The sequence below is a fragment of the Meriones unguiculatus genome, chromosome 2 (assembly GCF_030254825.1).
Source record: "Meriones unguiculatus strain TT.TT164.6M chromosome 2, Bangor_MerUng_6.1, whole genome shotgun sequence".
Taxonomy (NCBI): Eukaryota; Metazoa; Chordata; class Mammalia; order Rodentia; family Muridae; genus Meriones; species Meriones unguiculatus.
In genome coordinates this window covers 111510792-111528317 of record NC_083350.1, presented here as the reverse complement: position 1 = coordinate 111528317, position 17526 = coordinate 111510792, and the positions used below count along the sequence as shown (strand labels likewise).

At 37.8% G+C, this 17526-nt stretch overlaps 1 protein-coding gene across 1 annotated transcript in view; it reads right to left on the bottom strand.

The window, feature by feature from the left end:
• Slc6a15 (solute carrier family 6 member 15) overlaps nucleotides 1-12866 on the bottom strand; it is a 56251-nt gene extending 43385 nt beyond the window's left edge. Inside the window, exon 1 of the mRNA XM_021626431.2 lies at nucleotides 12396-12866. The gene's annotated coding sequence lies outside the window, so the exon portion shown is untranslated. The remainder of the gene's footprint in view (nucleotides 1-12395) is intronic.
• Between the last annotated feature and the right edge of the window lie 4660 nt (nucleotides 12867-17526).

Below are 17526 nucleotides of genomic sequence, written 5' to 3'. Positions count from 1 at the left end.
GCACAGACCATAGCCATGCCCATGGCCCTCTGTGGTAACATGGGCACAAATGTCAATTCAGCCCTGACAAGAGGCAGGCATACCCTGGTCAGCCTGTTCTTTTTTAATTACTTAATTTTAATATCCCTTAATTAACTGATATTACTGGCTAAGAAATGTTAACAAAGATGCTAAAAGTAGACATCCTTCTTTATGTCCTAACATAGCTAGGAAAATATGCTCTGTTTCACACTACTATACTTTTTAGCAATTGAATTTTGGGGTAAGTATTTTTTTATCAATCTAAAGATGCTACATTTTGTTACTTATCAAGTGGGGTTTACAATTTTTATTTTAAAACATAAAAGAGAGACTGCATTTTCACCCACACATTTCTGCCTTTATTATATTATAATAATTATGTAACTCCTTATCATGTTACTACTAAATACTAAAAACTGTTTCTTAACTTTATTTCTTTTAGGTAATAATGTATGTATTTTGTGTTTAATGTATCACTAGAACAAGCCTGTAAAAATTATTTTAAAGATTTGGCTCTAGTATGCTTTATTTTTTAATATATATATATGTATTAAATTCCTTATTAATTACACCTTATTCACTCTGCATCCCCACTTTGGTTCCCTCCTTCCTCCCATCCAAATCCCTCCCTTCCTCCACCCTCTGCATGCATGGCCCTCCCCAAGTCCACTGATAGGGCAGATCCTCCGTTCCCTCCCTCTGATCCCAGTCAACTGGGTCTCATCAGGAGTGGCTGCACTGTCTTCCTCTGTGGCCTGGCAATGCTTGGCAGGATTAACATAGTAAAAATGGCCATCTTACCAAAAGCAATCTACAGATTCAATGCAATTCCCATCAAATTACCAACACAATTCTTTACAGACCTGGAAAGAAAAATTCTCACCTTCATATGGAACAACAAGAAACCCAGAATTGCTAAGACAATTCTCTACAGTAAAAGATCTTCAGGAGGTATCTCCATCCCTGATCTCAAGCTGTACTATAGAGCAACAATTTTAATATATTTTTAACTGAAAAATAATTACAATAATGTTTTCTCCCTATCTTTCCTCCAACTTCTTCCATGCTTGCCCCTCTAAGCTGATAGCTTCTAATATTGGTGTGTGTGTGTGTCTGTGTGTGTATGTGTGCATGTGTCTGCATGACTACATGTAAATATAGATACAGCTTTCTGAGTTCATTTTTCTTTTGTTGTGTATGTGATTCCAAAGCTGACCTCTGTGTATTTGATAACCACTAAGGGCGTTCATCCCTGGGAGAGGCTGATTCTTCTCCCAGCAATCTTAGTTGTCTGTAGTTCCTTGTCTAGAGGCGGGACCCCATAAAATCTATGAACTTCTACTTTAGCATGTTCATTGATACTGCCTTCACTCCAGTCTTACTAATTTCTAGGAAAGACTATTAAAGTGACCAGTATTCTGGCTCTTACGGTATTTCTGCCTGCTTTTCTGAGACTTCCCCAGAGTCATAGAGACTGGAACCATGATCTAGATGTATCACTTAGAACTGAACTGTTGCTCTGTGCATTGTGTCCAAGAAACCTACTATCAAATGTTTAACCAGAGTAGTCCAATTAACTCTCAAAACACTACAGACATCTATGTTGCCATTGGCTGTCCCCTAGGGGTTGAGCGTGGGCCGCTATTGCTGAAGATACCACACAAACAGGACACAGAACTCAAATGACTTGAACTGTATATGGCCTGAAACCTTTTTTACTTGTGACCTGGTTTCCACAGCTCCAGAAAACACCATGTGTGCTTCCTTGGGGAAATGTCATTTACAGTCCTACTCAGCTGCAATACCTACGAACCACAGCAACCAAAGGTGTCCCATGTGACCCTCACTCACATGTTGGGTCAAGCAACTGTTGTCTAGTTAGAGGTAAAAACACTCAACATGGGGTGGGAGAGGGTGATGCCTGGTACTTGGCAGTTTTCTGGAGCTAGTGAAATCATAGATGGTAAAAATAAATAAATAAATAAATCTAATATGGCCACTTTACTGGAATACAATAATTCCTTACTAAGTGTGGCTACCACACCTCATCAAAGAAGCTTCTCCTTATAGCAATTTGTCAATTTGTGGTCATCTCTCTCTCTCTCTCTCTCTCTCTCTCTCTCTCTCTCTCTCTCACACACACACACACACACACACACACACACTGAATATTTTATAACAGATATTTCTAAGACTGTAAGTCTGTAATGTTTTTCTTACATTTTGCTTTCTTAGTTATAATGCTTTTATAAAAGAAGGGGGTTTTTGTCATGATTTTTCTTTTATTTTTTGAAAGAAAATGTGTAGGATACGTTTTATTTCTTTTTAAGTGTTTGGCAGCACCCGCCAATAAAGCCATCTGCAACTGTGACTTTCTTTTCAGAACATACATTTAAATCAGAAATTCAGTTCATCTCACTGATATACAGCTACTTAAATCATGTCTTTGTTCGCTTGGTTTTAGGAATCTATCTTTCAAGGATTTTATCCATTTCACTAAATTTATTTATATAAAGTGACTTCTGATAATCCATAGAATTTCTAAAAAGCAAATTGTCCTTTTATTTCATTTTCATGACATTGTTATTAGCTCTTTTCAATGCTTTTCTCCTTCTTATTCTTCCCAGGTCATACTAATATATATATATATATATATATATTTTTTTTTTTTTTTGCAGAATTACCTCAATATTTTGGTCATTTTGGGCCCCATATTTCAAGAGTTTTCAGCTCCAAATTATTACAACCTCTTGGGAAATTTAACACTCATAACGAAAATAAGCAGAGACATTGCAGACAGAGAGAAATGTGCATCCTATAGTCTATTGATGATAGTTTCTACAAGCCTGACTGCACAGCATTAAAACACAATCCTGATAAACTCATCTGCATTGTGACGAGGGATAGTCCTGAGAGGCCACTTAGCACTGACTCAGCTTTGGCATTTGCCAGAAGTTTTATGTTCATAATGTATTAAAAGACCCATGAATCTATATCAGGAAATTTAAATTTTAACAAATTAATCTTTTACTGGCTAAAGTTTTCCAATTAGTAATTTGTGTATTGAATTTGAAATCCATCCTGGATTTAATTAGATACATTCATTTTCTAATTTTAACACAAAATAAAAAGAAAAATTTATCTGAATAAAAAGAAAATATTAAGCCTTACTAGAATGCTCAGAAAAAAAAAGTGACAGAATTTTCAATTTGCTCTAAAGTTGTGAAATAATTACAAAAGAAAACAAATGAGAAATTTATGGAATACTGAAATAATGATGTTGACAAATAATAAAATATTTTATCTATACAGAATATAATCTAACAGTGTCTTTTGTAAATTGTATCCCCCTACATCTATATCTGTTGCATTAAGCAAAAAGATAACTAAATGACACATTAAAACATCAGGGAATATATTTTACAAATGACTTATATTTTATATGTGCTCACCTATACTCTATCAGAATAAGACAATATTAAAAAGTATTGGCATAAAATACTGGTGAAATTGTGAAGAAACTTGACCATATTACATATAACAGATGATAGCATAAAATGATATATCTGATATGGCTAAAACGATGAAATAATTTCTGAACCTAATAATAAATTTCTTTGAGTGATCACTGACTGCATTCAGTCGTACATACCAGAGAAATAAAAAACTTACAAAACTTAGAAAAAGTGTTTATAGTGTTTACTTACACACAGTTAAGCCCAAACCAGAAATTACACATATGTGCCTAATTGAGGGTATAGTTAAGACAAACTATGTTCACACCATTCAGCATTATAGGGGCACGTGCTATTCCTACCTGTCTCAATTTGAGTGGGTATCAAGAAGATGCTGATCATAAAACATTAAAAAAAATGAGTAGAGGTCAGCAATAATACGAAAAGGCCATTGGGAGGAAGTTATGATAGAGTTCAGCGGAACACGCTCATATAAAAGGTTAAAACAGAAATGTGGAACAGGAAGTGTTAAACTGAAAGGGAAATGGACAGGGTATAGGAGGGGGCCTGGAGAGGAATAGATAATATTAAAGACTATTCAGAAAAGACATATGGAAGCCTACTACTGTAAAAGCTTCACACACATAAGTCAAATGGAGTCACCCTACAACAGCAGAATGGTGAACTGCTGGACACCAGGAGCTACCAAATGAAACGTCCAGCACCAGGATTGGGATTCTTCAGTGAGTTTCCTTTGATTCCAGCCCTCCCCCCCAAAAAAAATCAAGCCATTACTCTGTTTCCTGATTACCCTCCAGAGCCTGCCAATTAAACCCTACTATAGAAGACACCAAATATTGGAATCATAGAACATGGCAAAATTAAGCTGGTATACACCTTGAAGCTTTACCCCTACTGGGTAGTTCCGTACTGTCAGAAGTACTATTCACACTATCAAAGGAGAAAGAAATCGTTAGTGATACCCAGCTGTGGACCCTGTGAGCTACAATAATGACAAGCCTGACAAGAAATATTCACCGGTACACTTAGAAGCACAAAAATCATGGCAGCAAACAACTACTTTCTGATTAGATTTAAATTTCACTTCTCAAGAAGAAACCCATATCCAGCACCATTATCAGGAAAACAAAACAAACAAACAAAAAAACAAAGACAAAAACTATGGAGAGACAGCTCATTGGCCACAGAGGGGGATCTATTAGCATTGCCCTGCTAAATGGACATGATATTAAACTGACTCCTAATGTCTTGCCACTATACTTATAGATCAATATATCACATAACCTACATCTGAGAAGTTGCCATTTGCAGTAGACGATGAGTCAGAACAACAGGTTCTGGTGCAAAGAATAAGAGACTAAGAACACTCAGCTGTAGAGAGAATATACATACTGTGCCCTGGCCTCCCAGGACTCATGGGTCATTATAGAACAGGGGGTGAATGAGAATGAATCTAATAGCTGGAGGCAGGGGTTGACTACAAAGAAATGTTGTCTTCTGGAAACAGCTGAGAAGCTGCACATAAGATCTCACAGTGATTAGGACAACTTTCACAAAACCAGCACAAGGTCAAGCCTAAAAAAATCCTAATAGTCAGAGAGGAATTAGTCACATAATCCCTCTCCAGGCTTCTGGGAGAAAAAGATTTTTATAAGAGTGTAACCTCTGCTAAGTGGAGCCAGTGATATTTTGGCAGCAGAAGTTGGTCTTGAAGGGTTTGGAAAAAATAAGGCACAGAGCGAGAACACCCAATTTCTTCTCCAGTGTCTAGCCTGGGAGTTTCCCTGACTTCCTCCACATATGCATTTGCAACAAACCACCAAAATTAGCCTGGATCCCTAATACAAAGTCCATCCTTAATATTTCTACCCAAGCCTGCAGGGCAACCAATATTTAGGATTCTATCAGGACCCACCCACCTGGCACCAAAAGCAAGTCCCTTCTGAATTGCATCAAACTTTTCCAACCACACAGACCTGCGACTTTCTATAGGATCTAACCTGGTGAGTCTCTTAGCCCTGCCCCCATTGCGTGCATTCGCTCCAATCCTCCATCTTAGTCCAAGTCCTACATGCATTGTGTCAACCTAGTCTGCCCTCCCCTTCCTGCACCACAACTATCTCCAGGCTCCTACCAGAATCCTTCTTACCTGTCCACCCTATCCCTCAGGCTTGTCTCATGTTACATTCAAACTTTCTACCCAGCCAGATCTACTTCATACTCCTGTTTGGACCAAGCTTGTCAAGTCTCCTCTATCCACTGGACTTCAATCAACCCAAGCCATTTCCAATCTCCAGTTCCAATGTCAACCTTAACTCACATCTTCCTTTTTTTTTCCTCAACATGCTTTGTCTATAACACACTCTGATTTGACAAAGAAAGCCCACCTGCCCAGATCACATGACAAAAATACTAACAACAGGGAAGAGTGGGCCAGTACCTTCTCTCCAAAACCTATCAGTCATGGAGAAATGTTAGCTAATTAAGAACTACTTAGGATACCTATGTAATTACCTAATGACAATGATACCCAGGACACAGAATTTTAAAAGAACAATCATCAGCCAGGTGATGGTAGCTCACAAATTTAATCCCAGCACTTAGGAGGCAGAGGCAGGGGAGTCTCTGAGTTTGAGGCCAGCCTGGTGTACAGAGTGAGGTTCAGGGCAGCAAGGGCTACACACAGAAAAACTCTGTTTTGCAAAACAAAAAAAAAACAACAAACAAACAAAGCAAAAACAAAACAAAACAAAAACAAAACAAAACATGAGAACAAAGAATTCAAAGAAGACACAAGAAAATAACAGCTCAATGAATGAAAGTAAAGAGAAAAAGTTTAATCGGAATAAATGCCTGAGTCATACCGGAGAAAACACAAATTGATGACAATGACAAAGACAATTCAGGACTTGAGAAAAGAATTCAGTAAGGAAATACAAATATTGTCAAGGAAGCAATCTGAACTGTGGATGGAATTGAAAACTCCAATAACTCACCAAAAAAACCAAACCAAACCAAAACAAACAAACAAACAAACAAAAAACACAAAGGAAAACCTTACAAGTAAATAAAAAAAATCAAGACTGTCAGGACTCAAAAATAATGTGGATGATCAAGAATAAATAAGCAAGGAACACAAAAAATATAAGAAACTGAAGAAAATTAATATACTAGGGATATGAGACACCATGAAATAAACAAACTCTTACAGGCAGAGATGTGGGAGAAGAATCCGAAGTCAGTAAGACCAGTTCTTCAACAAGATCACAGAAGAAACTTCCAGAAACTAAGCAAAGATACACCCAAAAATAGATATAAGAAACACACAAAACACCAAATAGCCAAAACTAGAAAAGATAATTCCCTTGGTGTATTATAGTTAAAACACTAGATATATATGGCAAAGAAAATGGATGGAAAGCTACCAAAAGGTTTTTTTTTTTTTTAAGTTCAAGCCACATATAAAGAAAAACCCATCATAATAACCACTGACTTTCTATGGAAACTGTGAAACCCTGGAGTAATGCTTTTCAAATTTTAAAGGACTATGGAATCCGCCTAGACTAATATACCCAGCAAAACTATATACCAAAATTGAAGAAAAAAAGAAAAACTTTACATGTTGCAAATAGCCTGAAAAAAATATATTCAACAAGCAAAACAAAGAGAACACGGGGAGCAATATCATACACCAAAAAGAGGAATGAGCATAGCAGACAGCCTGTGGAAAGAAATGTAAAACCAAAATTATTAAAACACAAAGTATCACTTAGAATACAAGCAATTAAAAAATACAAATAATAGCAAATAATACAAGTTGAATTGAGGGCAATACAAAAACAGATTCATAAACCAATGGAACAAAACACTCTATCCAGAAAAAAATAGACATGTATAAAATATGCCCTAAAGTTTCTGATAAAATTTGAAGGTAATGCCAATGGAAAAATGACAGCTATTTTAATAAAATAATCTGGAAACAACGCAACATCCTTAATCAAAACTGCAGTTCTGAGTGAACTAAGCCTGCAATATTGTATAAAAGCTAACTCAAAATGGTTTATAGCCTTGAATATAAAACACAAGATATATAACCTGGTATCCACAGAACATAACCAGGTAACAAGAGAAAATATTTTGAGATCTAGATATAAGAAAAGAGACCTCAGATGTGACAATTAAAACAAGATTCATCAAAACAAAAATTAGTAAGCTGTGTTTTAAAATATACTTTTCCTCTATGAAAAGAACTATTAAGATGATAAAAACAATAAAAACATCTATATCAACAAAGTAATGCACAGATCGATGGACAGCATCGCACCTACACACACATATACACACACTCACACACACACACACACACACACACACAAAATCTACAACCCAAATCCTGCACCTAAGCCTCAGGGAATATTGGAGAACAGAAGACAGAAAGTTTGTATGAGCCAGAAGATCAGGAAATCTGCTGTGACAACTATGCGTGTAGAAAGGCTGTGTGTTCTGCATGACACTTAGAACTGCATGGTTCTATTACATAACATTATTGAAATGGAATTAAGTGGCTTTAGACACGAAAAGCAGGCCCAGGATTTTCTGTGTGTTGGGAGGGTTCTGTACTGTGATTATAACAAGGTTAATGTTTTGAGGAGAAAAACTATATTCTAGTTTTTTTTTCTTATTTAAAAAATTTTTTATATTAATTACAGTTTACTCTGTATCCCAACTATAGCCCCCTCCCTCAATCCCATTCTTCCTCCCTCTTCTCCACCCATGCCTCTCCCCCAGTCCACTGATAAGGGAGTTTCTCCTCCCCTTCCATCTAATCCTAGTCTATCAGATCTCTTCAGGAGTGGCTGCATTGTCTTCCTCTGTGGCCTAGTGGCAAGAATATTTGGTGATCGTTGTTTTAACTCATACACTCATTCTGTCATTCCTTAACAGCTACCTGTGATTCTATAAGCATTTCAAAACTAAAATTAAAATCTTACATACACTCACTAATCATGTTTGTATGTTTGTTTGATTTTATGCCACTATATACTTGGTTATATTCAGTTATCCAAGTAAATCTACTCTAAATAAAACTGAGGATGATGACAAGTTAATCGTATCTTAAATTTCTTCTCATACAATTATTTTTTATAAAAAAAAAATGTTTAGGCCTTTTGAGCTTTCCCCCAATCACTTATCATGTTCATTGTTGTATCTTGTTTAGCTCATGCTTAGGTGGTCATGCTGCTGAGACTGTGGGGGTAGCCTCTGTCATTATTACTAAAGCATATAGTCTTCCCGATCCTCTCCTCTTGCAATTTTTCTACTTCTTCCTCAAAGTTCCTTGAGCCTTAAGTATGGGAGTGTTTTGTAGAGGTATCCATTAGGATTGGGCTCCACATATTGCAATTTTTTTGTTGTTGTGGTTTTTCTTAATGGTCTTTACTGTAATTGCTAAGAGATCCCAACACTATAGAAACAATAACAACAAACAACCTACAAACAGCTAAGGAATGCTGAGACCAGAGCAGAAGGAACAGTCTTACCCGGGAAAGATCTCATCAGCTGGTTATCCAACACCAAATTGTAAACCTTGAAAACATGCAGGCAAGTAACACAGGACTGATTGCTAAGTATGTATGCATGTAACAACAACCAGTGGCAAAATTAAATAAGGCCATGAATTTAAATGAGAACAAAGAAGTCTGTATAGGTGAGTTTGGAGGAAGAAAAGGAAAGGGGGAAATGATGCAATTGTCATCTCCAATAATAAAATAAATAAATAAAAATGTTGAAAGTAAATTCCCTATAAATATGGAAACAACAGTATAAAGGCTACAAACCATTTGACTTCTCTACTTAACATGAATACCTGAATTGATGTCTGACTACAACTCTACCAAGGACCTCCTTAGATCTTTTCACCTTACAATGTTTTCCTCTCTTATCTGTTTCTTTTCATACAACTATTTAATTCTAAATCTGCATTCTTTTGTTGTTAAAAATCAACACTTTTGATCTCATCAGACTTAGCTTATACAATATTTCTTGTGTTTATACTCTGTAGAACTATGTTCTATCTAATCACTCATTAAAATTTTCTAATAAATTGATCTGAATATCTTACACTTATAAATCTATAGAATAAATTTCTGGAGGTGAAACTGATTGATCAAAAGTACTTTTATAATCCTGATAAGTATTACTAAGTTGTTTTTTGTGAAACTCTCTGTTTCCAAAACTTCTCATGACATCTGAGAGTGACTGCGCCTTTTTCCAGTCACTGAGTCATTTTTGTGATCTTTTCCAGTCTAATGCATAAAATAGCTTTCAAAATGAGCATTCTACTTAGAGGTAACATTCAGTCATACTTAGAGAATAGATTTGTGCATTAATTTAAATAAATAAATACATAAATACATAAACTACCTTGTCATCAAGGATAAAGTAGTTCTCTCCTATATCAGGTAATACCATTTCTTTTAACCTATACTGCATCTCTATTGTAAAGATTGGTAACCCTCAGAGAAAATGATAGTTGCTGATCACAGCTGACATTTTACGTAAAATGTTTATCAATATTTACTAATTACTAGCGAAAGAGTAACTTCCTAATAAATCAAGACTAAATAAGAATATTCTGGCCATGGGAAATGGCCATATCTTTCATGCATCAGACTATGCTTATGGATTTTTGTTAATTTTTGTTAATTCCATCTGTTCAGAAATCACTTTTAAGTCAAGTCTGCATTATATTTGATCCTGCATAGCATATCTAGTTGTAAGGAATTAACATAATCATCAACAAAAAGTTGAGTGATAAATGAACTAAAAGAAAAACAACTGGAGGTTTTAATAATTACTGAGATCTCTTTCAGCTTTACCATTCTAAGGGAACTATGTTCTCAAACTGGCTGCATAATAACTCTAGTGTTTGAAAAACATCAAAGTTTCTCTTATTTATACAATTTTTAAGATAGAAAAAAATTTTAGCAAGCACATGCTAAGACTGGGTAAGTTAATGATTATAGCTCTAAAGTTCAAGGTGTAATATCTATTTCAGCTCATTTTTAGATGTTTCAATAATTTATAAAAAGGCATCTTGTTTTTATTTTGTTATCCCTGAAAAGCTAGATCATCAAAATTTAAAACTCCCTATTTATTGTTAATTAGATGACAAAACACTTGTCTTCAGGAAACATGTGCCTTTTAAATTCCATTAGGATAAGGTTTATTGGAATTATACAGCGATTCTTGAATCAACGAGGTAATGTGTAATAATATATCCTTTAGTAATTAACACAGAGACACTAACTCCATTTTGAAATTTAATTCTTGTCTTCTAGCAATGCAAAGAAATGCACTTCGAATCTCACTTGGAGAAAAGTGGTTAGTTAATTTTAAATATGCTAGGGTAATTCAAAATCGTCAATGAACAAACGAGAAACTTCATTCCATCAAGTATTTATAAACTGCCTAAACAACTCCAGGGTAATTGGGTATTACCCTGGTAAAACTATTATTTGGTCTGTATTAAAGAAATGCTCAGGTTTTGAAGCTTGATAGGATTGCTCTGACGGCTTTCCAGGAAGCGACCAAGCACTGACAGTTATAAAATACCTTTTACAGAAAAGACTAAAAGGGGCCCACATGGAGCACCCAAAATATAGTCTTCATTCCTCCCATCTTTCTCAGCTCTTCAAGGAAGAGCACCTTTAAGACCTGAAGAGACAGGGAGGGTAGACCAAGGCAATGGCTGCAGTCTTATTTGCATAAGCACCCAAACACTTTCGACGTCACCACGCTGGCCTTCAGGCCCCGCCCAGTCTTACTCCAGCCTTTCTCCTCTAGGGCGCAGGATGAATAGGGAAAAAGAAAAGCCAGAATGCGATCGCTTCTTAGATTAGCTATGTTAATGAGCACATTCAGTGCGACTTCTCGGCTCACTGAGAAAGATCTCCTACCCATGGAGCCCTTGGAAACGGGGTCTCTCTTACCCCCCAAGTACCTTTCTGGGATTCGGATTCATTACTCTGCTAAAGGCTGGTGCGCAAGTTAAAAGTACAGTTTTCGCTACAGTATATATATTTTTGCACTGTCACACACAGCCCACCCAAGTGCATCAACTACCTAGAAGGCATAAGGATGCCTAGTCCCTCTAGTCGTTCCTTTAGATTCCAGGGCCACCATCCTTTCCGCCCCTCTCTCTGTCACAGGTTCCGATTCCGGGATGCACAAGAGAAGCCCTAAGCTCTGCTTTCTCCAGCAGCCACGTGCCCAGTGTATGCCTAAAGGCTGGTTTTCGGACAGCCCATCACAGGATGTCTCAGGCGGGAGAGAATCAAATCCGGGTCACGTGAAAACGCTGCCTTGATAGTCTGTGTTGCTGTTGCCAAAGATCCCCAAGCTCTCAGGAAGGAGCCTCGGTGCTCTTCTGCCTCAGCTCCCACCCGTACGAACACTGGATTCCAGTTTACCCCTAGAGCGCATCTCTGCCCTGATACCAACTTTCCTCCCGGACTTGCCTTGTTGAACACCGCTCTTCAACCCCCAACTTGATTTAGAAAGGACCCGGTCTCCACAGATACGCTAGGCACTTTCCAGCTAGGTTGGGAAGGATGGCGGCACGTTTCCACCCACGTGCTTCTCCCCACAAGTGCTGCCCCACCAGCTGAACCCCAGTTTGTGCAGGTGCAGGAGTCAGAGCCAGAGAGTATCCTCAGAAACCATCTTCATCCTTCTGCGTTTCCGTCGCCCCCCTCCTCCCATCCCAGGATCCAGCCGAGTCTTTCTTGAGCTCCATCCACGCACCCTGCTGTCCTTCCAGGCACCCGACTCCTGGGTGGTTAAGAGAGAGCCCCACCCTACCCCTGGAGGAGCCTCAGCAGCGGAGCGTGACCTTACCTCTGGTGCTTCTTGAGCCGCTACCTCTTACAGGTTCCACGTTCCTAGGTCGCCAAAGGGTCGGATCCAAGTGGTGGTACCAGAAGCCGCAGAGGAGCTGTCTGGAGAGCAGAAACAAACAGCTTGCCAAGGGCAGGTTGGTTTCAGGAGTCGCTGTCCTGCAGGCTGGCACAGAGACTCGTGAGTGCCTGTGTCTGCCAGGGATGTGGCACGGGATGCTGGCGCGAGGTTACTGGGGCTCCTCTGTGTGTGTGTGTGCATGCGTGTATGCGTGTATGTGTGTGTGTGTGCGTGTGCGTGTGTGTGTGTGTGTGTATGAGTAGGGTGTGACGAAGGCTCCCACGTGCCCAGCTAGCTGGTTCTGCGGTCCCCGACAGGCTGCGGGGGAGAGTGGGGGTGGCTGCGGGCGGGGACCCGGCGTCAAGGATCTAGCCAGGTCTGCAAGCAGGGAGCCGCCTCCCCGCCCCGTGACGCAGAGGCCACTGCGGCTGATGGCTGCGTCCTCCCAGCGCACAGAGTAGGCCGGCGGGGGCTGTGCTGGATGGATCTGGGGAAGCCCCACGAAGAGCCAACAAAACAAATTGGACGCCTCGCCTCCCACTCCCGCCATTCTAATATCTGTCTTCTAACGCACTCAGCCTAAAGGCGAGGTTAGCAATTGCAAAGGTCCTGTTCTGCTACTCCCTTGGAATCAGTAAAGAGCCTAGTTAAGCTTTCTCCCCCTGTCATCTTTTACATACTTTGTGAAAGGAAAGCATATGAAGCTTTAGTTCTCAACTGAGTCCTGGCTTCCTCGAGGGTTCTGGTCGGGCTGTGTAAAGTGGTTTTAGGGAGCCGGTCCTCACTCCAGGTCTGTGTCTATGTATCAGATTCTTTTGCAAAGGGTTTCCACCAGCTACCTCTTCCAATACTCAAAGCATGCTTGTAATTAAGCCATGTGGAGAATTCTTCAAATATACCTCGATGAACACAAAGCTTTGCTTCTGTAAAATCATTGAACTGTACCCTAAACAGGACTATGTTCTAGGCATTAAGTTTATGGCCGTTAAAACTTTAAATGTTTGAAAAAAAAAAAAAAAACAACTTTAAATTCTTGAAAGAAATGCAAAATGAACCTATAACATTACTACAAAAGAGTGGGTTTTGTTCTTTGGCGAGATGAGCACTTGTAGGCCTTTCAAGGATCTCTTTGGTTTTAAAGGTTTGTATCCAATTCATATCGACATTAGTAGTAAAGATACTCCTAGAAAGGTCTTCACAAATAGACAAGTGTCTTGGGAAGAAATGTCAAGGACTAAATTTCAGGTCAGAAGATTGTTACTAATCCTTTTAAAAGGAACCAACAGAGACCTTTCCATCAGCCTGTCTTCAAACTCACCTTAATTTTATTTTATTTTTTTAAAATGTCAAAGTTGATCCCTGATCTGCCTCTGCTGATGCTCTTTTGTAGAAAAAAAAACACAGGGGGAAAAAAAAAGAAATGAAGACATCTACAAGAAGCTTCTACGGAAGATCTTAGTTAATAATGTGGTTTATCCTTCATATACTGGGAGCAGGAAATTCTTTGCATAGTCACATACATTGCTTTATATGTTGGAACTGAGATCATATCACTTTAGGTAAAGAATGTCAGAAAATGAATAGCACTGCCCTCTAAAAACAAGAATGAGTTTACCTGTGGGGGAAAGTGATATGTTTGCTTCTAGGAATGATTTCTTTGGAACCATTTCATACTTAAAGTTCACATCCCTTATGCTACTCCACTGATAACTGAACTCTAAAGGCATGTAACAAGCCACATGTCACAAAATACATGATGATGTTCCCAATAATGACGGGTGCTTGATATCCATAAGAAAAACTTGAGAGAGCAACTGAAATGCCAAGATTCTGGCTAAATACCTGGGAGTCTTATCGTATTTTCCTTAACCTCTTCAACTAATTAATATAGTAGTTGAAATTAGTTAAAATTAGTGAATTTACTTAATTCAGAGACTCCAGACAGGTCATATTCAGAAAAAGAAGCTAGTTCAAACTTACATGGCTAGTGGAAAATTCAACGTAGATTTGCTCTCTTCTGTAGCTCTGTCCACAGTACATGCTTTGGAATATTTTGTAAAATTTTAGTTAGTCTAAGATTTCTTTAATGAGAAAAAAGGGAATTTTTTAAATAAGAGTTAGGCACCTAGAAAACAAGAAGTGGAGTAAGAGTAGAAAGATTTTCCTGCTGAACACAGGGAATTCCAGTCACGGGTAAAAAAAAAAAATCACATTTTCATTTTAATAAGAACGCTTCCAAGATTTAAAACTCAGTTCGCTAATATCTATTATGCTACACCTTATTGAGTGCTTTCTCCGCCATGCTGTATAAAATGACCACAGGAGGCTAATACAGAGGAGAAAGCAGCACACAGGAGAAGAGAAGAAAGACTATGTCAACCCATGTAAGGGGATTAAATTTTACTGACCACACTCTATCCAAGATAGTAGCAAGCATCAAACCTATAATAATTGAGTTTACAGCACATGCAATAATTTATACATCTCTTACTTAATAATCCTATACTAGCCCATGAATAATTTACAAGCATACTTGTAATTTCAGTTTTATCACTGATTATTCATGATGGCATTTTGTTCATATTGTTGATGTTTAGGATATGAATTTTGTTGGAGTTTTTCAGTTGTATTTTATATTCTGATACTGTAATGATCAGGTGTGTTGGCTTCCTAGGAGTACATATATATACTGCACTGGAGAAACAGTTCAGGAGATATGAGCACTTGCTTCATAAAACATGACGACCTGAGTTTGGACCCCAGCACCCACATTAAAAAAAAAAAAAAGAGCTAGCATTCCTGCAAACAGGGGAAGTAGAGACAGAAGGCTTATTGTACCTTTCTGGCTGTCAGCCTAACTCTGGGTCTAGTGAGAAACCCTCTCTCAAGGGAATAAGGCTGAGAAAGATAGATTAGGACATCTGACATCTGGCTTCTGTGAGTACAGGCATATATGTTCTACAGACACATACAAATACATATATGTATAGACACATACACAGAACAAAACAGGAATGTTTGTTTTATTTATTCAATTCAATTTATTAATTGTGTGCTTTAAACCTTTGAATATGCTGCCTCCACTGTCAATGTTCCATGTGACTGCACAATCCGTTCCTAATCTGAGTTTTAAAAGCAAAATGTGGGGTTCCTTTTCATGTAGTTGGTTTATATTTGACCTCTAACACTTTCCAGGTAAAAGACTGGCTGTGTTTAACCCTGTGCGTTCTTATTCCTGAACGTTTCTAAAAAGGAAGTTCAGTAGTCCATAATAATCAAATAATCCAGATGAAACTCCTCCAACAAAGTCATTATTAGCAGACAAATAACAATTTAGGTAGTCAAAAATATAAAGTAATAAGAAAAATATAAAGTAATAGGACACATACACACAGAGAGAGACAGAGTGAGAGAGAGAGAGACTAATTTCATAGCAAGAAAACAAACTTTGTAATCACTACAGTTACTTTGGATTTTAAGAAGCAGAGCATTTGAGTCATAGAGAGAATATTTGAGGTTCTGATAAGTAATAAGAATGTCAATTATCTGAATATCAGATCAAGGTTTGTCAGGACCCAAAGGTAAAGGACAACTAACCATCACCTATCTCTGAGATGAGACAGATCCTGGCCTCCCACCTCACAGCCTTATCAAAGGGGAAGACTTACAGAACCCTATTTTACTATTTCATAAATTGGATTTACCTCCAGGAGATTTGGAACTTTGGTCACTCTAATGTACATAGAGTCAGAAAGCATATACTTTTATAAAGGTTGTAGCTTTTTACTTTTGCCAATTCCAAAATGTAATGTTGGTGTGGAAAAGCATGACTAAGTAAATCTCCTGTGTTTAGAACAGGCCACATTCAGCAGCAGCGCTTCCTGTATTTGGAATAAAGTAATTTTTGACTCCTATCTAATTACAAATAAGCTGGAAAATTCATTTATTAAGAGAACTTCTTGCATTTTTCAAGCATCTTCTGTGCCCTAATTTCACACCTACGTACTTTTTTAATCAATGATTTTAGAACTTCGTGTAAGATTCAGCTACCAGAGGTGGCTCAACTGATTTTTGGGTAACAGCCAATAGAAAAATATCAGTAAAAATTCACTTTCAGATTACATTTATTTCTATTCCCCATTTTTATTGTAGTTTTTAATGAATCTGCCAAAACAGAATCTTTTGCTTAAGAGTTTCCCAAACCTAGAATTAATATTTGCCTATTCTTTGTTTTCTTTAAAAATAGATGCAAATAGTAAGCCAGAAGCTATTCAAAGTATATTAAATAAGCAGTGTACTTACTATTATATCAGTACCTTTGTGTGCTCTTGTACAGACCCTTGTGTACCACCATGGGGTCTTCTTGTTTTAATTCCTATATTGTTTCATTGGAAAGCACACACAAAAGAATGACATCTAGAAAATTAAACACCTTAGAAAAATCCCTTGATATTTCCTAATTTCCTGGCCAGAAGAGTAAATGCATCATAGCAATTGTACATAGAGAATTGTTTTTAAAAATCACAAATACAACATTTAGGTTATAAATAAAATTACTTATAATAAACCATATTGCATGAGGATGCCACATATAAAGAAAGGCAAAGATACTCCGTATAATTCAATAAGGCATGGAAGAGGAAGCTTGTAGAGAAAAAAGCCTCAACATCCATGAAAGTCATAGTTTAAGACATAAGCAACCAAAATTCTCATAAAATATCTCAGGTTGTAAAATATATATATATATATCTCAGCTTGTAAATTACAGACCTGCAGCTCCTATTTGACTGAGCTCTGCATTGCAACTAATTGCCCATCAATACTTTCAAGACACAGTTCCACCCCTGTTCACTATGTTTGTTGTTGCTGTTGTTTTGTTTCTTGACAATGGGGAGTTTATCTCAGCTCAGTGGTGTGGTGCATGCCTGTTGTTTGTTTGTTTGGTTAGGTTTTTGGTTTTTGGAGACAGGGTTTCTCTGTGTAGCCATGGCTGCCCTGGATTCACTTTGTCACCAGGCTGGCCTCAAACTCATAGAGATCTGCCTGCTTTTGCCTCCCTGCGTGCTTGGAT